Genomic DNA, 27,238 nt, shown 5'->3' with positions numbered 1-27,238 from the left:
ACCGCATCAGCTGATCACCGGCAGGTCCTGCAGCCATCGGACGTGTCTCGGGAGTCTGCAGACAGGTGAGTATGAGACTTTTTTTTTCTACTGTTCACTTTTGATTTCGCAGCTGCTTCCACCTCCCATCCGGACACTCTTCTGTGTTTACCAACACAAGGAATCCTCTTCCTGTACACGTGACTGTACTACCCACCCCTTGCGTTTATAGCTGCGTTTTTAGTCATAGAAACGCAGCTATATTTGCAATTTGCGTTTTTCATTGCGTTTATGAACATCTCATTGAACTCAATGTGTGAAAAACGTAGTGAAAAACGCAGGAATAATTGACATGCTGCGTTTTTGTGGGCACTACAAAAACGCAGCTAAAACAAAACGCTGTGTGCAGACAGCAAAAATGAAATCTCAGACTTTTCTGGTGAAGCAAAGTCATGCAGTTTTTTGAACAAAAACGCACCCGAAAAACACGCAAAAATGCCTAGTGCACACATAGCCTTAGAATAATCCATGATAATGCCAACAATAGAAAAAGCCTAATCACAGGTTGAATATTGTAATATGTCAGTCCACTACGTGACCAGTATATAGAAGTCCCTGTGATAAGAAGATAATTTAATGTTGCAAAAGTGTAAATAGTATAAACAAACCTAGGAATACCGATGGAATGGCGCCAGATCCCAACCAACGCACGTTTCGGCAATTTGCTTCGTCAGGGGGCGTTGGTTGGGACGAAGGCTATCGCCGAAACGTGCGTTGGTTGAGACCTGACGCAATTCCAGCAGTAAGTGTTCCTAGGTTTGTTTATACTATTTCCACTTTTGCCACTTTAAATTATCTTCTTATCACAGGGACTTCTATGTACTGGTCACGTAGTGGACTGACATATTACAATATTCAACCTGTGATTAAGCTTTTTCTATTGTTGGCATTATCATAGATTATTCTAACCTGACACTTTCCTCTCTGCTGCTCCAGTATGCCACGTTGTGCACCTCCTCGTTACTGCACCTCATTTTGTATTTTATTAAATTTTGTTACAATAAAGATTATTTATCAAATGCTATATTGTTGCAAGTCAAATTTATTTATGAGATAGCCAAGAATGTTGTCTATAAAATTAAAGTAATCTCACACCCAATGCTGTAGTAAATTGTGAGATATGGAGCCTGAAATCAAAAGCTTAAAACATTGTTACCCTTTTGCTTGTTAGTGTACATCTGGGGCAAGGGTTTTTTGGCCGCAGATTCTCATAAACGTGAGTGCGACCATGGCATTGGGACAGCTTCCTGCATGGATACCTCTTTTGAGGCCCTTGGGCTCCTCGCAGCCAACTGTGCTTTAAGAATCTATATCCGCTTGCCATGGCTGCAGGGCTCCAAGAATTTAGGAATGGCCACCGACTGCTCTGACACCTTTCTGGGTTTCTGGAAGATCCTTCTACAGATGCAGTCATTCCGGTCGTGCTTCCTTCACCTGCATTGCAGCCAGTCACTCCTGCCAGCTTTTTCGGTTTAGGCCTCCGAGGGCCGAAATACCGTACCAGCGGCCGTCATGCTTTGTCAGCTTATCATTTTTCTCAATGTTTCTCCTCTCACTCTCCAACAATAGTGCTGGCCTCCTCTCTAGTGGGAGTGTTTTTTCTTCTCTCCACACCTTCTAAAGCGGGCCTCTTTTGGCTATCCAGCCTGCTTCTTCCCGTCCTCCATCAGTTTGCTGTGAAATGCCTCTCCTGTCACCGTGCCCACCAGAAGGCATCTTTTCATCAAAGGAGCTTTCGTTGACCGGACTAGTCTTCGTGACTTTTCCAGGTTCCAATAACCACAATGGGTGGAGCTCCTTCCATGAAGTACTCCATCATCCACCATTTTCCCTTGCAGTGGTCACCATTCCTAAAGTTATATAAGCCTTAATAGCATCCAAAATGGTTTTGCAATGCATGGCTCCATCATGCTGACTACGCCACTTTTTATAATATGTCAGAGGGTGTTAGTCGTAAGCAAGGCCGCATTGTTGCACCCTGGCACCTCACATTGAAAATGGGTCATTGATTGTGTGTGTTTACACTCGTATCTTACATTCTGCTGCCATCTTCCAAGTTCTGAAACTCAGGGCCGGCCACACATTAATCAGGAGACAGCCAAAGTTCTTCTTCAAAACTCCCTTTACTTAACAGTTTTTTCCAACAAACAGTTGTACAACACATGCAATAAGACACTTTCTTGCCTTCCTACCTTCTTCGTTTACAACTAACTTCAGAACTTTCCTTTGTTCCCAGCTCGTCTATCTCCGTTCAAGGCTGTCCTTCCTGGCTTAGGTCTGTGGTTTTAACAAGCTCACTACTTCTTCCCACAGCTAAACTCCTCTTCTGTATCCCCCCATTGGAGGAAAAATGGATACTCAACTTGGCACCAAATACGAGCTGTTGGCTCTAGACGTTCAGGAGTTAACAATGAGATATCTGGTAACACCTTGCACCTAAGCCAGCACTCTGCTCTCTTCTTAGTCATAAACCCAATCTGCCTCTATTTTGAATATGATCACTCACTCTAGCCTTTGGCTCCTTTATGTTGGCTAGGCCCACATTTTAACCATTTATTTATCTTTCACTGATCTAAGCTTAAACTAAGAAGATCCTATCTTTTAACATCTGTAATACAATAACTGGCCACTAGATGTCAACAGCACTTATATAAGAAAAACATCCTATGCTGCTACATAACATACTGCACTCTACTATCTTTATCAAAACCAATGTCTTAAGGCCCCTTTACACACTGAGACTTTCTAGCGATCCCACCAGCGATCCCGACCTGGCCGGGATCGCTGGAAAGTCTCTAAACAGTCGCTGGTGAGCTGTCAAACAGGCAGATCTGGCCAACGACGCAGCAGCGATACGGACCTGCAGAACGACCTCGCTGGTCGTTGGGGACGTGTCACACAGCAGCTATTTGACGACTCACACCTATGTTAGGGGTGTGGTGTTTGGTGCTGAAGCCACCTAGGTGTCCTTGTTACACTCCCCCCTCAGCTCCGATTGGTGATCGCTAGTGCGTTCTTATTGGCGACCCTGAGCTTGGAAAGATTGGCAAAAGTCACGCTTGTATATCCTTTGTTCCTGAGCTTCTGTTACTTAGCGGATCTTTGTAGAGTGCTCTGTGCGGCGACTCCACACTGGTTTATCTATAAAGCATCAATACAGCTTCAATCAAATGATGTTTACCGTATTGGCTTTATAGTTTTGCAGACTGGAGAACTCTAATGATCCGCAAACCAGCACTCAGGAACAAGGTAGCTTTGAAACAAATGACGGAAGTGCTAAAGTTGCCTTCTTTTCAGTGAAAGCCGCCCAATCAGAACGCAACAGCGACCACCAATCGGAGGTAAGGGGGCGGGAAAGGGAACGCTATAGCACACCTACGGGCTGTGTTCTAAGTCGCTAACAATGTCGTTGTAACGGTGTCAAACACAACGATTCATGCTGCGCAGTGGGAAACAAAGGACCAAAAAATAGTCCTGAACGATTTGTAGCAATCAGCGACCGCACAGCGCAGGTCAGGTCGCTGATGCGTGTCACACACTGCAATGTCGCTGGGGAGGTCGCTATTACGTCACGAAACCAGTGACGTTACAGCGATATCGCTAGCGATGTTGCAGTGTGTAAAGGGGCCTTTAGATTAGGAAGGGACAAGTGCAAATACAGTGCCTACAAGTAGTATTCAACCCCCTGCAGATTTAGCAGGTTTACACATTCGGAATTAACTTGGCATTGTGACATTTGGACTGTAGATCAGGAAGTGTGAAATGCACTGCAGCAAAAAAGAATGTTATTTCTTTTTTTATTTTTTTTTAAATTGAGAAAAGTTTATTCAGAGGGTCATTTATTATTCAACCCCTCAAACCACAAGAATTCTGTTTGGTTCCCCTAAAGCAGGGGTCTCAAACACGCGGCCCCCGGGCCGCATGCGGCCCGCCAGTCTGATTTATGCGGCCCGCAGACACAGTGCAGAACACTTGATATTTGCCCTCCACTGCCTCCAGTCATTTAGCGGTCGCCAGCCGCACTTTAACATTGCAGCCGCGGCCGGCCGCACTTCCGCATTGGAGAAGCCGCCAGGGAGAAGCAATCAAAGCCGGAGTTCAATCAGATGTCAGGGTGAAGCAATCGACGGCGGCATTCAACTCGAGCTCAGCAGCGCGACCCGAGCAGCGCTGACGTCAGCTGCTTTGCCGACTGGTGCAGCGGAAGGAACAAGAGCATAGGTCAGGTTACAACGTTTGTGGTGTCTGTGTGTGTGTGTGTGTGTGTGTGTGTGTGTATATATATATGATGATGGCTGTGTGTGTATGATGATGGCTGTGTGTGTATGATGATGGCTGTGTGTGTGTGTGTGATGATGTGTGTGTGTGTGTGTGTGTGTGTGTGTGATGATGATGGCTGTGTGTGATGGCTGTGTGATGATGATGGCTGTGTGTGATGATGTGTGTGTGTGTGTGATGATGATGGCTGTGTGTGTGTGTGTGATGGCTGTGTGATGATGGCTGTGTGTGTGTGTGTGTGTGTGATGATGTGTGTGTGTGTATGATGATGATGGCTGTGTGTGTGTGTGTGTGTGTGTGTATGTATGTTGATGATGATGTATGTGTGTGATGATGATGATGGGTGTGTGTGTGGGTGTGTGTGTGTGTGTGTGTGTGTGTGTGTGTGTGATGATGGCTGTGTGTTGATGGTGATGATGGCTGTATGTGTGTGTGGATGATGATGATGATGGCTGTGTGTTGATGATGATGAGGATGATGATGATAGCGGTGGTGGCTGTGTGTGACTGATATTGATGGTGGCTGTGTGCGACTGATCATGATGATGGCGGTGGTGGCTGTGTGTGACTGATGATGATGACGGTTGTGGTGGCTGTGTGCGACTGATGATGCTAATGGCGGTGGTGGCTGTGTGTGACTGATGATGATGATGGCGGTGGTGGCTGTGTGTGACTGATGATGATGATGGCGGTAGTGGCTGTTTGTGACTGATGATGATGGTGATGGTGGCTGTGTGCGACTGATGATGCTGATGGCGGTGGTGGCTGTGTGCGACTGATGATGATGGCGGTGGTGGCTGTGTATGACTGATGATGATGGCGGTAGTGGCTGTTTGTGACTGATGGTGATGGTGGCTGTGTGCGACTGATGATGATGGTGATGGTGGCTGTGTGTGACTGATGATGATGATGGCGGTGGTGGCTGTGTGACTGATGATGATGATGGCGGTGGTGGCTGTGTGTGACTGATGATGATGGTGGTAGTGGCTATTTGTGACTGATGATGATGGTGATGGTGGCTGTGTGTGACTGATGATGATGATGATGATGGTGATGGTGGCTGTGTGTGACTGATGATGATGATGGTGGTAGTGGCTGTTTGTGACTGATGATGATAGTGATGGTGGCTGTGTGCGATTGATGATGATGATGATGGTGATGGTGGCTGTGTGTGACTGATGATGATGATAGCGGTAGTGGCTGTTTGTGTGTGTATGATGATGGCTGTGTGTGTATGATGATGGCTGTGTGTGTGTGTGTGTGATGATGTGTGTGTGTGTGTGTGTGTGTGTGTGTGTGATGATGATGGCTGTTTGTGTGTGTGTGTGTGTGTGTGTGTGTGTGTGATGGCTGTGTGATGATGATGGCTGTGTGTGATGATGTGTGTGTGTGTGTGATGATGATGGCTGTGTGTGTGTGTGTGTGTGTGATGGCTGTGTGATGATGGCTGTGTGTGTGTGTGTGATGATGTGTGTGTGTGTGTATGATGATGATGGCTGTGTCTGTGTGTATGTATGATGATGATGTGTGTGTGTGATGATGATGATGGGTGTGTGTGTGTGATGATGGCTGTGTGTTGATGGTGATGATGGCTGTATGTGTGTGTGGATGATGATGATGATGGCTGTGTGTTGATGATGATGAGGATGATGATGATAGCGGTGGTGGCTGTGTGTGACTGATATTGATGGTGGCTGTGTGCGACTGATCATGATGATGTCGGTGGTGGCTGTGTGGGACTGATGATGATGACGGCGGTGGTGGCTGTGTGTGACTGATGATGATGACGGCAGTGGTGACTGTGTGCGACTGATGATGCTAATGGCGGTGGTGGCTGTGTGCGACTGATGATGATGATGGCGGTGGTGGCTGTGTGTGACTGATGATGATGGCGGTAGTGGCTGTTTGTGACTGATGGTGATGGTGGCTGTGTGCGACTGATGATGATGATGATGGTGATGGTGGCTGTGTGTGACTGATGATGATGATGGCGGTGGTGGCTGTGTGACTGATGATAATGATGGCGGTGGTGGCTGTGTGTGACTGATGATGATGGCGGTGGTGGCTGTGTATGACTGATGATGATGGCGGTAGTGGCTGTTTGTGACTGATGGTGATGGTGGCTGTGTGTGACTGATGATGATGATGATGGTGATGGTGGCTGTGTGTGACTGATGATGATGATGGTGGTAGTGGCTGTTTGTGACTGATGATGATGGTGATGGTGGCTGTGTGCGATTGATGATGATGATGATGGTGATGGTGGCTGTGTGTGACTGATGATGATGATGGCGGTAGTGGCTGTTTGTGTGTGTATGATGATGGCTGTGTGTGTATGATGATGGCTGTGTGTGTGTGTGTGATGATGATGGCTGTGTGTGTGTGTGTGTGTGTGTGTGTGTGTGATGGCTGTGTGATGATGATGGCTGTGTGTGATGATGTGTGTGTGTGTGATGATGATGGCTGTGTGTGTGTGTGATGGCTGTGTGATGATGGCTGTGTGTGTGTGTGTGTGATGATGTGTGTGTGTGTATGATGATGATGGCTGTGTGTGTGTGTGTGTGTATGTAGGATGATGATGATGATGTGTGTGTGTGATGATGATGATGGGTGTGGGTGTGTGTGTGTGTGTGTGTGTGTGTGTGTGTGTGATGATGGCTGTGTGTTGATGGTGATGGTGGCTGTATGTGTGTGTGGATGATGATGATGATGGCTGTGTGTTGATGATGATGAGGATGATGATGATAGCGGTGGTGGCTGTGTGTGACTGATATTGATGGTGGCTGTGTGGGACTGATGATGATGACGGCGGTGGTGGCTGTGTGTGACTGATGATGATGACGGCGGTGGTGACTGTGTGCGACTGATGATGCTAATGGCGGTGGTGGCTGTGTGTGACTGATGATGATGATGGCGGTGGTGGCTGTGTGTGACTGATGATGATGATGGCGGTAGTGGCTGTTTGTGACTGATGATGGTGGTGATGGTGGCTGTGTGCGACTGATGATGCTGATGGCGGTGGTGGCTGTGTGCGACTGATGATGATGATGGCGGTGGTGGCTGTGTATGACTGATGATGATGGCGGTAGTGGCTGTTTGTGACTGATGGTGATGGTGGCTTTGTGCGACTGATGATGATGATGGCGGTGGTGGCTGTGTATGACTGATGATGATGGGGGTAGTGGCTGTTTGTGACTGATGGTGATGGTGGCTGTGTGCGACTGATGATGATGGTGATGGTGGCTGTGTGTGACTGATGATGATGATGGCGGTGGTGGCTGTGTGACTGATGGTGATGATGGCGGTGGTGGCTGTGTGTGACTGATGATGATGATGGCGGTGGTAGTGGCTGTGTGCGACTGATGATGATGATGATGATGGTGATGGTGGCTGTGTGTGACTGATGATGGCGGTGGTGGCTGTGTGTGACTGATGATGATGATGGCGGTGGTAGTGGCTGTGTGCGACTGATGATGATGATGATGATGGTGATGGTGGCTGTGTGTGACTGATGATGGCGGTGGTGGCTGTGTGACTGATGATGATGGCGGTGGTGGCTGTGTGTGACTGATGATGATGGCGGTGGTAGTGGCTGTTTGTGACTGATGATGATGGTGATGGTGGCTGTGTGCGACTGATGATGATGATGATGATGGTGATGGTGGCTGTGTGTGACTGATGATGATGGCGGTGGTGGCTGCGTGACTGATGATGATGATGGCGGTGGTGGCTGTGTGACTGATGATGATGATGGCGGTGGTGGCTGTGTGTGACTGATGATGATGGTGGTAGTGGCTGTTTGTGACTGATGATGATGGTGATGGTGGCTGTGTGCGATTGATGATGATGATGGTGTGATGGTGGCTGTGTGTGACTGATGATGATGATGGCGGTAGTGGCTGTTTGTGACTGGTGATGGTGGCTGTGTGCGACTGATGATGATGATGGCGGTGGTGGCTGTGTGTGACTGATGATGGCGGTGGTGGCTGTGTGTGACTGATGATGGCGGTGGTGGCTGTTTGTGACTGATGATGATGATGATGGTGGTGGTGGCTGTGCGCGACTGATGATGATGATGATGATGGCGGTAGTGGCTGTGTGTGACTGATGATGGCGGTGATGGCTGTGTGTGACATGATGGCGGTGGTGGCTGTGTGTGACTGATGATGGCGGTGGTGGCTGTTTGTGACTGATGATGATGATGGTGGTGGTGGCTGTGTGCGACTGATGATGATGATGATGATGATGATGGCGGTAGTGGCTGTGTGTGACTGATGATGGTGGTGGTGACTGTGTGCAACTGATGATAATAGCAGTGGTGGCTGTGTGTGACTGATGATGATTGTGGTGGTGGCTGTTTGTGAGTGACGACGATGATGATGATGACGATGGCTGTGTATGATGATGATGATGATTGCCGTGTGTGTTTGTATGATGATGATGGTGGCTGTGTGTGTATGATGATGATAAAAATGATTTTGATGGTGACTGGAAGACCGGAAAATGTTACTTTCAGTCTCAGCCTTCTTGTCGGTCTGGACAGACGCTCATCTGTTCAGAGCGATGAAGCTGAGCTGACATTGACTTTGGACTACGTCAGAGGGAAGCTTTTTTTTTCTAAAAAAGATGGAGTCCCTAAATGTGTTTTTTGTTTCATTTCTAATAAAAATATTTTTCTATGTGTTGTGTTTTTCTACTGTTTACTAAAAATTCATGGTGGTCACATCTAATTTGACATGACACCATGAATTTCGGGTTTACTACCAGCTGAGAATACAAAGCTGGTATTAACCCCATTATTACCCAGCGTGCCGCTGCCACCAGGGACGCTGGAAGAGCCAGGTAAAGCACCTGGAAATAGCGCTGTGATGAATGCGCCATTTCCAGGGGTGGTTGTGGGCTGCGGGGGGCCCAAAATGCTTGGGCCTTACCACGCTGAGAATCCCAGCCCTCAGCTGTCTGGTTTTACCTGGCTGGTGATCAAAATATGGCGGGAGCCCACGCATTTTTTTTTTCCATTATTTAATTAAAAAAACAATTGGGCTTCCCTGTATTTTGATTGCCAGCTAAGGTAAAGCCAGGCAGCTGGGGGTGGCAGCCCGTACCTGTCCGCTTTATCTGCTCTGAGAATCAAAAATACTGCGGAGCGCTATGTAATTTTTTTAATGCTGTGACAGAGAATGAGTGTTTGTGCTTGGCTGTTGGAATAACCTGGAATCTGCTTATACATTTTGATGCTGATGCCAATCACAGATGCCCACTCTCTTTGACAAATAAATAATATAAAAAAATGACGTTTCGCTTCACGGTATTTTTGATTCTCAGCGCATACTAATGTAGCATTGTTATAATAGTTGAAATAATTGATTAGCAATTATATTGTATTGTATTAAATTTGAAAGGAATGCGGCCCTCGGCCTTAATTTTTTTTTATGTGCGGCCCACTTACTCTGACGAGTTTGAGACCCCTGCCCTAAAGTATTAAGAAGTATTTCAGGCACAAAGAACAATGAGCTTCACATGTTTGGATTATCTCTTTTTCCAGCCTTTTCTGACTAATTAAGACCCTCCCCAAACTTGTGAACAGCACTCATACTTGGTCAACATGGGAAAGACAAAGGAGCATTCCAAGGCCATCAGAGACAAGATCATGGAGGGTCACAAGGCTGGCAAGGGGTACAAAACCCTTTCCAAGGAGTTGGGCCTACCTGTCTCCACTGTTGGGAGCATCATCCGGAAGTGGAAGGCTTATGGAACTTCTGTTAGCCTTCCACGGCCTGGACAGCCTTTGAAAGTTTCCACCCGTGCCGAGGCCAGGCTTGTCCGAAGAGTCGAGGCTAACCCAAGGACAACAAGGAATGAGCTCCGTGAAGATCTCATGGCAGTGGGGACATTGGTGTCAGTCAATACCATAAGTAACGTGCTCCACCGCAATGGTCTCCGTTCCAGACGAGCCCGTAAGGTACCTTTACTTTCAAAGCGTCATGTCAAGGCTCGTCTACAGTTTGCTCATGATCACTTGGAGGACTCTGAGACAGACTGGTTCAAGGTTCTCTGGTCTGATGAGACCAAGATCGAGATCTTTGGTGCCAACCACACACGTGACGTTTGGAGACTGGATGGCACTGCATATGACCCCAAAAATACCATTCCTACAGTCAAGCATGGTGGTGGCAGCATCATGCTGTGGGGCTGTTTCTCAGCCAAGGGGCCTGGCCATCTGGTCCGCATCCATGGGAAGATGGATAGCACGGCCTACCTGGAGATTTTGGCCAAGAACCTCCGCTCCTCCATCAAGGATCTTAAGATGGGTCGTCATTTCATCTTCCAACAAGACAACGACCCAAAGCACACAGCCAAGAAAACCAAGGCCTGGTTCAAGAGGGAAAAAATCAAGGTGTTGCAGTGGCCTAGTCAGTCTCCTGACCTTAACCCAATTGAAAACTTGTGGAAGGAGCTCAAGATTAAAGTCTACATGAGACACCCAAAGAACCTAGATAACTTGGAGAAGATCTGCAAGATAACTCCAGAGACCTGTGCCGGCCTGATCAGGTCTTATAAAAGACGATTATTAGCTGTAATTGCAAACAAGGGTTATTCCACAAAATATTAAACCTAGGGGTGGAATAATAATTGACCCACACTTTTATGTTGAAAATTTATTAAAATTTAACTGAGCAACATAACTTGTTGGTTTGTAAGATTTATGCATCTGTTAATAAATCCTGCTCTTGTTTGAAGTTTGCAAGCTCTAACTTATTTGCATCTTATCAAACCTGCTAAATCTGCAGGGGGTTGAATACTACTTGTAGGCACTGTAGGGTCTTATCTTTGAAGACATTGGAGAAACAAAGCAGGAAAAAAATCACCTGCTCACCTGGAGAGGTTGTGTGAAACACAACTACTATTGAAGCAACTGATGTCAACTGCAGCAGGCCCCACAGCGTGAAATGTAGAAATAGGAGATGAAGGGTTAAATGCTGCACTGCTGTTCACAAGGAAAATGCTGGTGCTTGAAAAAGTAATTTTATTCAACGCGTTTCGGAGTTGAACATTCCATGAGCATAATCACAATTACATACAGCAAATCAAGGGGGTATACTGTATACTGTATATTTTGAAACAGGTTTTCAAAAGAGTGCGCAGGAGATGTCCGTTGGAACAGTTGATCACTGCAAACATTGTACTACATAAATTAATTGTAAAACATGATAAAATGCCACAGTAGGATGTGATTTACATTGTACAATAAACTGTATGAACATAAAAAGAAAATTTATAAAAACTGAGTATCTCCAGAAGTTGAAAAAAAATAATAATTAAAGGAGTCTCAGCACTAAAACTTGTGCTGAAGGGTTGTAAATCAATGACATGCTATTTGCTAGACCTTGACTCTATTGGAATTATATGTGGGAGTGATGAAAAATGTTGAATTATCTAGACAGAGAAGGGGAGAAAAAAGAAAACGAAAAGTGGAAAGGATGAGTATCGAACTTATAGGGGACCAAAATAATTGATTCATTATAGGGTGATATATTCACTGTAGTATCAGAAGAATCAATTGGGATAGGAGAATATTTAATACCTGTGACAGATCAGTGATGTAGGTGAAAATATATTAAGTTTATTATATTAATGCATTGGGTATCATGACTATTTTCAAAGCAGGGAAGGAAGGGACAGCAGAATACTGGCATGAGACTACAGTTGAAAAAGGGGTTTGATTTTAATGAGCATTGGAGTGGAAAGGTATCAATGGTATCAGCTTCTTTCCACTCCAATCCTCATTAAAATCAAACTCTTTTTCAATCGTTGTCTCATGCCAGTATTCTGCTGTCCCTTCCCTCCTTGAAAATAGTCACGATACCCAATGCATTAAAGGGAACCTGTCACCAGATTTTGGCCTTCTAAACTAAAACTAGCAACTGTGCTGCATCCCATGAAGGTGCACGTTACCCCCTGACCCCCCCTGTAGAGCCCAAAAATATCTTTATAAAATCTTCCGCCCTGTATGTAAATTATATGGTTTGATGGGAGTCCTAATCTGTGCCTTCTGTCCCTCCTTTCGCCTTCCTTCTGTGCTGATTGACGTGAATGACGCCTTGGACGCCATCCACATAGGTGGGCAAAATATCCATATTCCTGGCTTCACAGGAACACTTTGCTCTGCCCTGTTGCAGGCAAAGCCAAAGACATAGGTGCACCTGTGCGGACCAGCGAGTTCTCTGCGCAGGCTCGAGATTTTTCCCAGTAATGTGGATGAAGCGGCTGACCTCATCCACATCGGGCAATATCTCGCGCCTGCACAGGGAACTTGCCAGATCGCGAAGACGCACCTATGTTTTCAGCTCTGCTCGCAATAGGGCAGAGCAAAGTGTGCCTGCGCAAGCTGGTAATATGTTTGTGCAGGCGCGAGATTTTGCCTGCCTATGTGGATGGCCTCCAAGGCATAGGTGGTGTCGGAGGCACAGGAGGAGGGCGAAAGGAGGGACAGGACGCACAGATTAGGACACACATTGGACTGGATTGGACAATTTACATACAGGGCGGGAGATTTGATAAAGGTATTTGTGAGGTCTAAAGGGGGAGGTCAGGGGGTAATGTGCACCTTCATGGCATGTAGCACAGGCGCTGCTAGTTTTTGTTTAGAAGGCCAAAATCTGGTGACAGGTTCCCTTTAATGCTTTGGGAATAGTGACTCTGGTGACAGGTTCCCTTCAATATAATAAACAATATAGTTTCTCCTACATCATTGATCTGTCACAGCTATTAAAACATTTTCCTATCCCAATTGGTTCTTCTGATACTAGAGTCGGTATATCACCCTATAATGAATCAATTCCGTTGCTCCCCTATAAGTTTGATACTCATCCTTTCCACTTTGCTTCTTTTCTTTTTCTCCCTTTCACTGTGTAGATAATTCAACATTTTTCTTCACTCCCAAATACAATTCCACAATAGAGTCAAGGTCTAGCAAATAGCATGTCATTGATTTACACCCCTTCAGCACAAGTTCTAGTGCCTTAATTCCTTTAATTTTTTTTTTTCAACTTATAGAGATACTCAATTTTTAAAAATGTTCTTTTTATGTTTAGTTTATTGTACAATATAAATGACATCCTCAAGTACCATTTTTATCACGCGTTGCAATTTATTTATGTAGCACAATATTTACAGTGATCAGCTGTTCCAAGGAACATCTCCTGTGCACTGTTTTTTGAAAACCTGTTTCACTATATATACCCCCTTGATGTGCTGCATGTAATTGTGAGAATCCTGATGAAGGAGTTTTCAACACTGAAACGCATTGAATAAAATCACTTTTTCAAGCACCAGCATTTTCCTTGTGGACAGCAGCGCAGCATTTAACCCTTCATCTCCAATTTCTACACTTCACGCTGTGGAGGCTGCTGCAGCTGTCATCAGTCGCTTCAATAGTGGTTGTGTTTCACATAAGCCCTCCAGGTGAGGAAGCAATTTGTCCTGTTTTGTTTCTCCACTGTCTTCAAAGATAAGACTCTATTTGTGCTTGTGGACAGCAGTGCAGCTTTAAACCCTTCATCTCCAATTTCAAAACCTATGTCTTTGTCTAAAGCTGGTGTCACACATAACGACAACGACATCGCTGCTACGTCACCATATTCTGTGACGTAGCAGCGACCATAGATGATCGTTAGTAAGCTGTCAAACATGTTATATAAAGCAGCGACGGAGCAGTGATCATAGCGACGTCGACGGTCGTTGTGTGGTTTCAGACGTAGCGTAGCGATTGTCGCTGCTGCGGTGTCAAACACAAGGATTATCAGCTTATCAGCATGGCGCAGCGGGATAGCAGCGATCAAAAAATGACCTGGAACATTCAGGAGCGAGCAACGATTTCGCAGTAGGGGTCTGATCGTTGTTATGTGTCACACACAGCGACGTCGCTGCTACGTCACAGAATATGGTGACGTAGCAGTGACATCGTTGTCGTTATGTGTGACACCAGTTTAAAACCTCATACTAAGTATACTCTGCTTTGTACATTACTCACATTACCTTAACACAATTTGCATCATAAAAACACAGTACATTATACATAGACACAAGAGATAGATATCCCTGAAAAAGTTATTTGCAGGAGAACTGCCCATGCACCAATAAACCTACCTGCAAGAGAATCTACTTGTTGGGATCAGGGTAGTGCAGAATTGGTGCGCTTGCAAAAACCTTTTTCAAAATCTGGAAGGCCAACATGGCCAACTCTGGCCAGATTGTGGTATTAGCCCTTTCCTTGGTTAGGGCAGAAATGGGTGCCATGATGGTTGAGAAGTGCTGAATAAATTGTCTGCAGAAGTGGGCAAAACCCATGAACAGCTGGATGGCCCATAAACGCTGGGGACGAGTGCAGGGAAGAATGACAGAAACCTGTTCATGATCCATTTCTAGGCCCAGACTGGAATTGATATAACCAAAGAAAGGAAAGGAAGGTTTCTCTAAAGTACATTTGGATAACCTGCCAAACAAATTGTTCTCCCAGAACCTGAGAAACATGCCTTCTATGGGTGGTGAGTTCTGGAATGAAAATCAGGATGTCATCCAAATACACTACCATGGAAAAATAGAGAAGAGAGACCTCCTGAAAGAGGTCATTGACAAATTAATGAAAAAAAGGCGGGAGTGTTGCACAAACCAAAAGACGTAATATGATATTCAAATTGACTTTATTAAAGCCATTTTTTATTCATCACCCCTGTGAATATAAATAAATTTGCAAGCCTCTCATAGATCCAGTTTGGAGAAGATCTTCTCCCACGAATGTTGTCAAACAGTTGGAGATCCAAGACAGGCAATACCTATTCCTGATGGTAATTTTGTTAACTCCACGATAGTCTATGCATGGACGTAGGGAACTGTCCTTCTTAGACACAAAGAAGAAGCCCTGTCTAGCCAATGAATAGCATTTCCGGATGAATCCTTTGGCCAAGTTTTCTTGAATGTATTCGGACATGGCCCAAGTCTCAGGCTGAAATAGCGGATACATCCAACCCCTGGGAGTTGTACCAAACAGTAGATTGATTGGATAGTCATTAAGTCTGTGGGGTGACAAGACCTCAGACTTCTTTTCACAGGAGACATCTGCAAAGGCATGATAATGAACAGACAGGGAAGCAAAGTTCGAAGGCATGGAGAACAGAGTTAAGGACGTGACCTTGGTGAGGCAGTTATATGGTCCCCAGTGGAGCACCTGTCTGGTGGACCAGTCAACAGATGGCATGTAAAAATCTAGAACAATTGAATTCATATATCTGGGTAGAAAATAGAATGAAATTTTCTCAGAATGCAGGACTCCGTTCCACAGCATGAAGGGCTGTGTAATGAATAGAATTTGTTCTGCCAGTCATTGTCCACCAATGAAGGCAATAGTCTGGGGGTGTTCCAGTTGCTGTGTATGGAGCTGAAGATAATGGTCCAGAACTTAATGAATGAGTTGCCTGTGAAGCCGGAATCTCTATGGGCAGGCATGAAGAGGGACCTCTCCTTCCAGACCAGGGTAACTTCAGTCAGTAGCTTTGTAGATAAATTACTTTCACCTAGGGTTGACTCTACCGCAAACCTGAGGGTCTGGAGTTTCTCGGTCTCACAGCATACTGGAGAATAATATGTCCATTTCCTCTATTGTACATGCACATGTTCTCTTTTTGGGGTCTCCACCATAATAGGATGAGGTGGAAGTTGGAGTTAGCAGAACCACCAGAGACTGGAGCATTAGGCATTTCCCTCAAAGAGGCTGACGACCCTGTGGAGAGTTGCCCAGATGTGATAGAGGGAAGGGGCAGCGACAACTTCGTACAGGATTTGCACATTAGACTTGGGGTCCCTAGGACCTGACTTGTCAGCGATGTCCATGACCTGATCTAACTGTAACCCTAGTAGGTGTAGTCCCACTGCACCATGGACCGGACTTACTATAGAGGGGTGTAACTAAGCAACTACGTATTTTCACTAGGACCTCTGGTGGTGAGGATAGGCTTTGCTACAGGTAGTCATCAGGTACCATTTGCAAAGCAGTCCCTGTGACTGCAGCAGCTGACCGACAGGTCAAGGCAGGTGTATGAGGTGCAGAGGGCACAGTCACAGAGGTAGTCAAGCAGTTCAAGATCAGGGCAGGCAGCACAGGTTCAGTATTGGTAACTAATGTCAGGAGTGGAGAGATAAACGAGAAGTCAAGCTGTGTCAGCAAATGAAAGAGTTAACAATAGAAACACCTTGCAGGAAACTTGACAGTGAACTGAACAAAAACCTAAATCAGGCAAGGTGTGGTGGGTGGAGCTGTAAAAATGAAGTCCCTGCTGCTTATGGATTGGCCAGGGAACCTAAACTCTGCTGGAAATAGTTGCATTAAATTCTTGCTGCGCCTCCCTATAGCCAGGTTAGCTAGAAACTCACCAGCAGCAGGAGGATGTAGCAAAGTTTGAAAGGCTATAGGAGACAGCTTAGAGCAGGGGTGGGGAACCTTTTTAATGCCGAGGGCCATTTGGAATGTTCTACCAACCTTCGGGGGCCGCACAAAACTATCAACTTAAAATTACCCTGCTATACTTAGTCAAACAATTAACTCATCATGGCGGCTGAAGCTTCTTGTTTTTGGTGCGGCTATATTATTCAATATTGATCTTATTGCTTCTCACAACTGTTTTTCCACGTTTGTGTCAGCTGGGACTGCTGTAAATACATCACAGGAGATGCTGAGGGCATATACATCACAGGAGATGCTGAGGGCATATACATCACAGGAGATGCTGAGGGCATATACATCACAGGAGATGCTGAGGGCATATACATCACAGGAGATGCTGAGGGCATATACATCACAGGAGATGCTGAGGGCATATACATCACAGGAGATGCTGAGGGCATATACATCACTGGGGAGGGCTGGAAGGAATATACATTGCTGGGAGGACTAGACATCACTGGGGAGGGCTGGGAGGACTAGACATCACTGGGGAGGGCTAGGAGGACTAGACATCACTGGGGAGGGCTGGGAGGACTAGACATCACTGTGGAGGGCTGGGAGGACTAGACATCACTGGGGAGGGCTGGGAGGACTAGACATCACTGGGGAGGGCTGGGAGGACTAGACATCACTGGGGAGGGCTGGGAGGACTAGACATCACTGTGGAGGGCTGGGAGGACTAGACATCACTGTGGAGGGCTGGGAGGACTAGACATCACTGGGGAGGGCTGGGAGGACTAGACATCACTGGGGAGGGCTGGGAGGACTAGACATCACTGGGGAGGGCTGGGAAGACTAGACATCACTGGGGAGGGCTGGGAGGACTAGACATCACTGGGAAGGGCTGGGAGGACTAGACATCACTGGGGAGGGCTAGGAGGACTAGACATCACTGGGGAGGGCTGGGAGGACTAGACATCACTGGGGAGGGCTGGGAGGACTAGACATCACTGGGGAGGGCTGGGAGGACTAGACATCACTGGGGAGGGCTGGGAGGACTAGACATCACTGGGGAGGGCTGGGAGGACTAGACATCACTGGGGAGGGCTGGGAGGACTAGACATCACTGGGGAGGGCTGGGAGGACTAGACATCACTGGGGAGGGCTGGGAGGACTAGACATCACTGGGGAGGGCTGGGAGGACTAGACATCACTGGGGAGGGCTGCGAGGACTAGACATCACTGGGGAGGGCTGCGAGGACTAGACATCACTGGGGAGGGCTGCGAGGACTAGACATCACTGGGGAGGGCTGCGAGGACTAGACATCACTGGGGAGGGCTGCGAGGACTAGACATCACTGGGGAGGGCTGGGAGGACTAGACATCACTGGGGAGGGCTGCGAGGACTAGACATCACTGGGGAGGGCTGGGAGGACTAGACATCACTGGGGAGGGCTGGGAGGACTAGACATCACTGTGGAGGGCTGGGAGGACTAGACATCACTGTGGAGGACTGGGAGGACTAGACATCACTGGGGAGGACTGGGAGGACTAGACATCACTGGGGAGGGCTGGGAGGACTAGACATCACTGGGGAGGGCTGGGAGGACTAGACATCACTGGGGAGGGCTGGGAGGACTAGACATCACTGGGGAGGGCTGGGAGGACTAGACATCACTGGGGAGGGCTGGGAGGACTAGACATCACTGGGGAGGGCTGGGAGGACTAGACATCACTGTGGAGGGCTGGGAGGACTAGACATCACTGTGGAGGGCTGGGAGGACTAGACATCACTGGGGAGGGCTGGGAGGACTAGACATCACTGGGGAGGGCTGGGAGGACTAGACATCACTGGGGAGGGCTGGGAGGACTAGACATCACTGGGGAGGGCTGCGAGGACTAGACATCACTGGGGAGGGCTGCGAGGACTAGACATCACTGGGGAGGGCTGCGAGGACTAGACATCACTGGGGAGGGCTGGGAGGACTAGACATCACTGTGGAGGGCTGGGAGGACTAGACATCACTGTGGAGGGCTGGGAGGACTAGACATCACTGGGGAGGGCTGCGAGGACTAGACATCACTGGGGAGGGCTGGGAGGACTAGACATCACTGTGGAGGACTGGGAGGACTAGACATCACTGGGGAGGGCTGCGAGGACTAGACATCACTGGGGAGGGCTGGGAGGACTAGACATCACTGGGGAGGGCTGGGAGGACTAGACATCACTGGGGAGGGCTGGGAGGACTAGACATCACTGGGGAGGGCTGGGAGGACTAGACATCACTGGGGAGGGCTGGGAGGACTAGACATCACTGGGGAGGGCTGGGAGGACTAGACATCACTGGGGAGGGCTGGGAGGACTAGACATCACTGGGGAGGGCTGGGAGGACTAGACATCACTGGGGAGGGCTGCGAGGACTAGACATCACTGGGGAGGGCTGGGAGGACTAGACATCACTGGGGAGGGCTGGGAGGACTAGACATCACTGGGGAGGGCTGGGAGGACTAGACATCACTGGGGAGGGCTGCGAGGACTAGACATCACTGGGGAGGGCTGGGAGGACTAGACATCACTGGGGAGGGCTGGGAGGACTAGACATCACTGGGGAGGGCTGCGAGGACTAGACATCACTGGGGAGGGCTGCGAGGACTAGACATCACTGGGGAGGATTATATATCACTGGGGAGGATTATATATCACTGGGGAGGATTATATATCACTGGGGAGGATTATATATCACTGGGGAGGATTATATATCACTGGGGAGGATTATATATCACTGGGGAGGATTATATATCACTGGGGAGGATTATATATCACTTGGGAGGGCTGGGAGAAATATAAGGACATTGCTAGGGGTTCTGACATACCAGGGGGGCACAGGCAGCAGTGTGGAGGCCGCAGGGGCATAGGCAGCAGTGTGGAGGCCACAGGGGCACAGGCTGCCGTGGGGAGGCCACAGGGGGACAGGCTGCCGTGGGGAGGCCACAGGGGGACAGGCTGCCGTGGGGGAGAGTGAGGAGCACAGGCTGCCGTGGGGGAGAGTGAGGAGGATGAGACGCTGCACGGAGCACAGGCTGCAGTGGGAATGCACAAGGAGGACGGGACGCTGCACGGAGCACAGGCTGCAGTGGGGATGTGCAGGGGCACACACAGGCATGGGAGCACAAACACACCTGTCGGACGCTGAGGTAGTAGCTTCTCTTCTGTGGAAAAAGAGCGAGTTGAGCGCTTACTCCACCCACAAAGTACGTCCTCACGCTAGCATGAGGACGTAAGCCATACAGGGTTTAAAGGGCCAGCAGCAAGCAAGACGCTGCTGCCTCCCGAGCTCTGTGGACTGTGGAATGTGCCCGGGGGCCGCAGAAAAGGTCATGGCGGGCCGCATACGGCCCGCGGGCCGGAGGTTCCCCACCCCTGGCTTAGAGAGACAAACTTAAGCTGGAAAGAGCAGAGTGGTAACTGTAGTGAGTACAGCGTCACTTGCCAACAGTGAGAGTCACCGGCGTGACACCGAGCAACATATACCAGGTCTTTTCCCTTTCAATTTCTCACACAAGTTTCAGAGGTGTTTCCATCTCTACTCCCAGGCCCTGATGAGTTTTGCTGCCATTTTTATATTTACTGCATTAGCTAGATTGGAGAATGTTAATGATTAGTCTCACTCATTTCTTTTAGTTGTTCTTAAAAACCTGAAACCATACTGGATCTATTAACCCTCTCATTACCTTTCAGTACTGGAGCCTACTACCAGGTTTCACATACCCGAAGGTTTCCACATCAGTGATATACACCTTTCATCCAGGATTCTGCCAGCTGCTTACATACCCTGCCCCTCTGCCCCTCTGCCCAAAGTCGGAAGCTGGGCACCTTCTACCATCATTTCATAGTGTCCCTGCCACTTGGCAAGGACCTTACTACCCACTGTGGGAGCCATCACAAGTACATGATCACCAGGCTTCAATTGTCTTACTTGAGTCTTAAGGAGGCACTCATTTACCTGGCCTCTCACTTTGGTCCCTTGATATAAAAGAACATTATAGCTAGCAAATGCAGAGACTGTTTACTGGGTCTTGACACCAAAGGAACAACATTTAATCTCCTTACCTTTTTCCGAGCATCTTTTAAAGTAAAGTTCCTGAGTTGGGTGGTTCCAAAGTTTTTCCACTTCCAACCCAGCGATATTGTCTTTAGGGAATGCTTCTGTGGCGCCCTGGACAAGCCACGTCGTCACAGGACAACACCAACACACCCTACACCCCGGTTAGGTACACCAGAGCCAAACACAAAATCCTTGTTGCCTTCCTCCAGGGGCTGATGTCCACACAAGGGGGTGGGCCAGGCGGTTGGTCCCGCCCACCGAGGAGTTCACAGTCCTGGAGGCGGGAAAAGGGATCAGTTTAGAGTTGAGTTTTGAAGAGTGAAGTGGTAAAGGAGGAGACTGACCGTGTCCGGGTGTGTGGCCCGGGCACAAACAGCAAGGTTGGCAGACGGTGGTGACCGTCTGCAGGAGAGGCTGATCGGAGCAAACTGTATGGACCGTGGACAGGCGGTGGCCCGGCGGTACCGGATCGGAGAGTAAAGAGAAGCCAGCACCATCCGGCAGGGCCTACGGACCCCGACCAGGCTAGGAGTCGCCGTAAAACTGGTGAAATCCGTTAGCGAAGGGAACCTCCGGGGTTTCCCAGCAGCCAAGACCCAATTGAAAGCAACAGCTCACACCGTAGAGGGAAACACAGTCACCGCCGAGGCTACAGTTCCCAGGGCCAGAGCCTGCGGGCAAAAGGGGCTCCCTCAGCATCCATCCAAGCTGGGGAGCGGGTTAACGGTGGGAACCCATTGGAACCATACACACTACACAGGTGCAGGGAAAGGCAGTCACCATCAACCTGCAGGGAGGAGAACAACCGCAGCCGCCTGTGGGACCCGTCCATCCAGCCGTTTGTTTGACCAGAGACTCTGTGTGAATTACTGGCTGAGTGAGTACCACCGTGCTGTGCGGCACAGCGCTACCCCCGCAACCCTGCACCTCACCAGGCCCCGTAACCCGCCTGCCATCCATCCCTACCCCTCACCGGGCCCCGGGACCACCAAACCCCCCTACCCACGGAGGGGAGAACCAACATCTAAGCTGCTCCCTGTCATCGCTCCCAAAATCCCCGTCCAGAGCAAAGGTGGTGTCACAACCTCACCACAACCGTGGGTGGCGTCACGGACAATATCCCTAAACCAAACCACCCCCTTTCACTCACGGGCGAGGAACGCCGCTCGAGTCCCCGGGATCCGACCCACCGCTCGAGCCACCACCGAGCAGCAGCAGCAGTACCCAGACCCGAGCAGTGGGTGAGCGCAGCGTCCCCTCCTCCAACACTTCCACATCCTTATTGCCAACCCATGCAGATAATGGTAACTCATCAGCCGCAGTGTGTGACAAGGTTTTTATTGCTGTAAACTGGCTGTCAGCTGAACTAGCAGGCATTATGTATTTCCCTCATAAATCCCAAAACAGAGGATAAACATGACCGACAATTATAGGATGCAAAATGTTTTTGATCACTACCACTTTGATTCTTGGAACCAGTCTATGTTAATGTTTATCCGGACCACAGTTCTTTGAGTCCCTGTTCGCACTGCAGAGGCTGACAAGCAACCTGATGTCTCCTATTTGTTCAGCCAGAGCTGGGTGTCGGTTATTTCATGTCCACTATACCTCAGTCTTGAAGGAGTTAATTCCTGCTAGCCAGGAGACCTCTGCTAGGAGCTCAGGTTGCTAATTACCAATCACAGCCATCTCCTTCCTATATAAGGTATTCTGGTACTCAGTACCAATAATAGCTCCAGCTTGTGCGATTCCAGTCTTAAGGCCTCTTTACACGCTGCGATATCGTGACCGATATCGCTAGCGTGAGTACCCGCCCCCATCAGTTGTGCGACATGGGCAAATCGCTGCTGTGAACGGCGAACCGCCTCCTTTCTAAGGGGACGGTTCATTCAGCATCACAACGACGTCACAGCAGCGTCACTGAACCGTCGCCCAATAGAAGCGGAGGGGCGGAGATGAGCGGGACGAACATCCCGCCCACCTCCTTCCTTCCGCATTGCGGGCGGGAGGCAGTTAAGGAGAGCTTCCTTGCTCCTGCAGTGTCCCACGTATCGATGTGTGTTGCCGCAGGAACGAGGAACAACTTCGTTACTGCTGCAGTAATGATATTTGAGAATGGACCCCCATGTCACTGATGAGCGATTTTGCACGTTTTCGCGACGATGCAAAATCGCTGATAGGTGTCACACGCAACGGCTTCGCTAAAGCGACCGGATGTGCGTCACAAATTCCATGACCCCAACGAGATCGCTTGAGCTACTGCCGAAGCGCTGCGTTCTAAAAAGCAACATGTCACTTCTTTCATGCGCTTTGGATGCAGGTCCCGCTCTGTCTATGGGAGAGGCTGCATCCAGAGCGCATGAAATCGGCTTTTCATTACAGACTTTCTGCAGCGATTTGAAGCGCATGTGTGCTGTTCAAATCGCTGCAGAAATTTCTGCAGGGACAGAACAAAACGTGGGCACATAGCCTTATAGTGGTGATCCAATCTTTTGAGATCTGTGGTGTGCTATACTGTGTGGTGCGGAAGTTTCCCAGTTGTTAGCTTACTTGTTCCCTTTTATGTTATTTTCCCCTGTGCACGTATTGTTGCTCCTTTGTGTTTGGTTCATGTGAATGAGTATTGGTTTTTCCCCTGTCTGGGTTTAGTTAAGGGGTTTGTGACTGCGATCCTAGCCTACCCCTGGGGAGGGGCGTTACACCAGGGCTAGGACAGGAGTTAAGGTCATGCTGGTGACTCAGACCTCGCTACTATCAAGTGTACCTCTGAGCTAAGGGAAAGCACAGATCCCAGTCTGAGGGCCAGCCTAGGCATCCCTGTCCAGTCATCTCATCCCTGTGACACCCTGCTCACACCAGCACATGTCCAGGCCCATTTTAAGTTCACCAATCTGATCCAGAAGCGTCAGATGAGACCAAAATAGACCTTTTTGGTATCAACTCCACTCGCCGTGTTTGGAAGAAGAAGAAGGATGAGTACAACCTCAAGAACACCATCCCAACCATGAAGCATGATGGTGGAAACATCATACATTGGGGATACTTTTCTGCAAAAAAGACAGAACAACTGCACCACATTAAAAGGAGGATGGATGGGGTCATGTATCGCAAGATATTGGCCAACCATTCCTTCCTTTGATAAGAGTATTGAGGATGGGTCGTGACTGGGCTTCCAGCATGACAATGACACAAAACATGCTGTCAGGACAACTAAGGGATAGCTCCATAAGAAGCATTTCAAAGGTCCTGGAGTGGCCTAGCCAGTCTTCAGACCTAAACCATATAGAAAATCTTTGGAGGGAGCTGAAACTTAATGTATCCCAGTCACAGCCCCGAAACCTGAAACACCTGAAGAAGATCTGTATGGAGCAGTGCACCAAAATTCCTGCTGCATTGCATGCAAACTTGGTCATGAGTCATTAAATTCTGTTTTTCTATTGTATCAAATACCTATTTTATACAGTAAAATGCAAATTAATTATTTAAAAATCATACAATGTGATTGTGATGTTGGGATATGGTGTACTGTGTATCATGTTGTGTAAGGTCATACTTTAGGCATGGTTCACAGTCTATTATTTGTATTGCTTGTGTGTACATTGTATTGTCTGTAAGTAATCACCCCCTGTAGTGTTTGTCCCTAGGTGTGGGGGGAGGTGGACCTGGAATCTACCTAACCTCTTTGCTTACCTGGGGGGATGAGTCAGTCTGTTTGAGAACTTGAAGAGAGAAGGAAGAAGATTGATCCTCTGGGAGGGAAAGCTGAGGCTGCGGTCAGCATGCCAGAAAGACTGTGAAAAACCCTAATTTGCCTGGAAAACCACTGCTGGAGGATTGTGACTGATCCTCGGGACATTGATGCCATTACTGGACAATTTTACCTTCTGTTTTGTGGATTATGTTATGGACCATTTGATTTGCTTGGAATAAATGCTCTTTAGATTCTTCAGCCATCTCTCGCTCTGTTGATTGTGGGATATGGGAGAAGGACCCTGTCACAGTGATTTTCTGGAATTTTTTGGGATTCTGTCTGATACAGTTGAAGGGTACCTACGAGAAAAATTAGAGACCTCTCCATTCTTTGTAGGTGGGAAAACTTGTAAAATTAGCAGTGGCTACCACTTGGCTGTAGGTTAAAGGCAGAAACAGGAAAAGTCCAGCAGGTTTATTAAAGTCCAGCGGGTTTCTTTTAACTTTAAAAGGCTCAAAATAATAAACCGCAAAATAACCAGTCCTTATACATCTATGCGGGGTTCACCCACACAGGATTTCACAAAACCAAGGTTCCACAGCACCTTCCAACCTCCTTACACACAGACAACATTTGAGATAGACAGTCTCCATTTTAAGCCATATACCACTCCCATGGGTGAGGGTATGTGAGCAGCCAGACCCACCCATCCCTCCGGCTGCTTGTAAGCCCAGCCCTGATATTCCCTAATAACTTTCTTAGTACAATGTGTACTAGAGCTTGCATCCCGGGCTTACACGATTACACAGGCTAACCACCTCTGTGATACATACCTGTGATCAACTACATACCCAGCAGCCATCTTACATCCCCCCCCCCACTCTGGCTAAAGCTGTGAGGCTTGGCACCTTCCACTTACAAACAATGGAGTCTTGATAGCAGTTCTGCATTACCATGCAAAATGCCAGGTCTATGTTCTACCTGGAAGCTGAAATCCTGAAGAGCTAAGAACCAACGGGTAACCCGGGTATTTTTCCCTCTCTTTTCCCTCACCCACCTGAGTGTGGCTTGGTCTGATACTAATCTAAACTTCTGCCAACAGATAGTACCGTAATGTGTCAACCACCCACTTAATGGCCAGGCACTCCTTTTCCACAATAGAATAATTTTTCTCACAAGCCCACAGCTTTCTAGGTAGATTATTGTGTGTTCTTTTCCATTGATTACCTGCATGTGAACTTCTCCTAACTAGAGATGAGCAAACCTTTGAAGGTTCAGTTCTCTGCAGTAATTGAACCGAACCTACACTGGTTCGAACTTTGCCCAAGGCCGGTTCAAAATCACTGTTTTGTTTTTTTTTGTTGCACACTACATGTAATCACGCTGTTACTATCAGCAGTGCGAGCCATTCAGACACTTCAAGCAGCTCACACTGGGCTCAGTACAAAGCGTACCCGAGCACAGCGCTGCTTGCACAAGTGAAGGTTACATGTTAACTATCCGAACACCGAACCTTAACTCTGTTTTTTTAAGTCAGTGTTCGGTTCGAAAACCGAACCTTGGGTTCGCTCATCTCTACTCCTAACCCAACCTCTGAAGTATCCATTTGGAACATGAATTATTTTTGAAAGTCAGGTGTCACCTAAACCGGTTGTTTAGGTTTTCAACTCTTGAAAAGCCGTCTCTCGCTCTGAAGTCCATTTGGCCAATGCTTACGTCGTACCTTTAAGAAGGTCTGTCAGGAGTGCGGCAACCATGGCAAAGTTTGGTATGAAATATCTGTAGTATCTCACAATTCCAAGAAAGACCCTCACCTGCTTCTTTGAAAGTGGCCTTGGTCAATTCTGGATTGCATCTACTTAATTGATTTGGGGCTTGATTTTGCCTCTACCCACTAAATATCCCAAGTACTTGGCCTCTTCGTTCCCTATGGCACACTTCTTTGAGTTTATCAAAAACCCTATCTCCCTCAAAGCATCAAAGACTGCCTGCACTTTTGTCAGATGATTTCCCCAATATGGGCTGAAGATTACGATTTCATCCAGATAGGCTGTTGTGGAACTCTTATATAGAGTCAGAATCTGGGCCATAGCCCTCTGGAAGGTGGCCGGAGCTCCCTGCAACCTGAACGGCATCCTGGTATATTGGAAGCATTCGTCAGGCATACAGGAGGCTGTCTTCTCCTTAGCATCTTGTGACATGGGGATTTGCGCTTTGCGAGTATCCTTTCCTCGGCCCCAACTTCTCAATCAGCTCATCAACCCAAGGCATCAGATATGCATCGAACTTGGGGATGTCATTCAACTTCCGATAGTCATTGCAGAATTTCCATTCCCCACCAGGTTTTTGCACTAGGACGATCGGGCTGGACTAACCGCTTTTAGACTCCTTGATGACTCTGAGAACTCAGTATTTGTTTTACCTCCATGGAAATTAGTTCTTGGCGAGCCTCAGGGATCTGGAACGGCTTCAGGTTCTATCAGAATTTTGTGCTCCACGATCTGTGTACAACCCGGCAATTCGGAGAACAAGTTTCGGTTTAGAAGGAGCAGTGCTCGACACTGGGTTTCTGAGCCTGTGACAATGTATCTACTGTGACATCTTTGATACTGGCTTCAGGACTAGCCTAAAGACACATAGTTACAACCGGCTCTCTATCTTGTCACGGCTTGAACAAATTGACATG

The 27,238-nt window shown here is 47.9% G+C and overlaps 1 protein-coding gene across 1 annotated transcript in view; it reads right to left on the bottom strand.

Moving 5' to 3' along the window:
- CEP78 (centrosomal protein 78) overlaps nucleotides 1-19,961 on the bottom strand; it is a 145,530-nt gene extending 125,569 nt beyond the window's left edge. Inside the window, exon 1 of the mRNA XM_075318222.1 lies at nucleotides 19,936-19,961. The gene's annotated coding sequence lies outside the window, so the exon portion shown is untranslated. The remainder of the gene's footprint in view (nucleotides 1-19,935) is intronic.
- Between the last annotated feature and the right edge of the window lie 7,277 nt (nucleotides 19,962-27,238).

The sequence above is a fragment of the Anomaloglossus baeobatrachus genome, chromosome 1, assembly GCF_048569485.1.
Source record: "Anomaloglossus baeobatrachus isolate aAnoBae1 chromosome 1, aAnoBae1.hap1, whole genome shotgun sequence".
Taxonomy (NCBI): domain Eukaryota; kingdom Metazoa; phylum Chordata; class Amphibia; order Anura; family Aromobatidae; genus Anomaloglossus; species Anomaloglossus baeobatrachus.
Note: the sequence above shows the minus strand (reverse complement) of the source record. Positions and strands in the feature narration are given on the sequence as shown.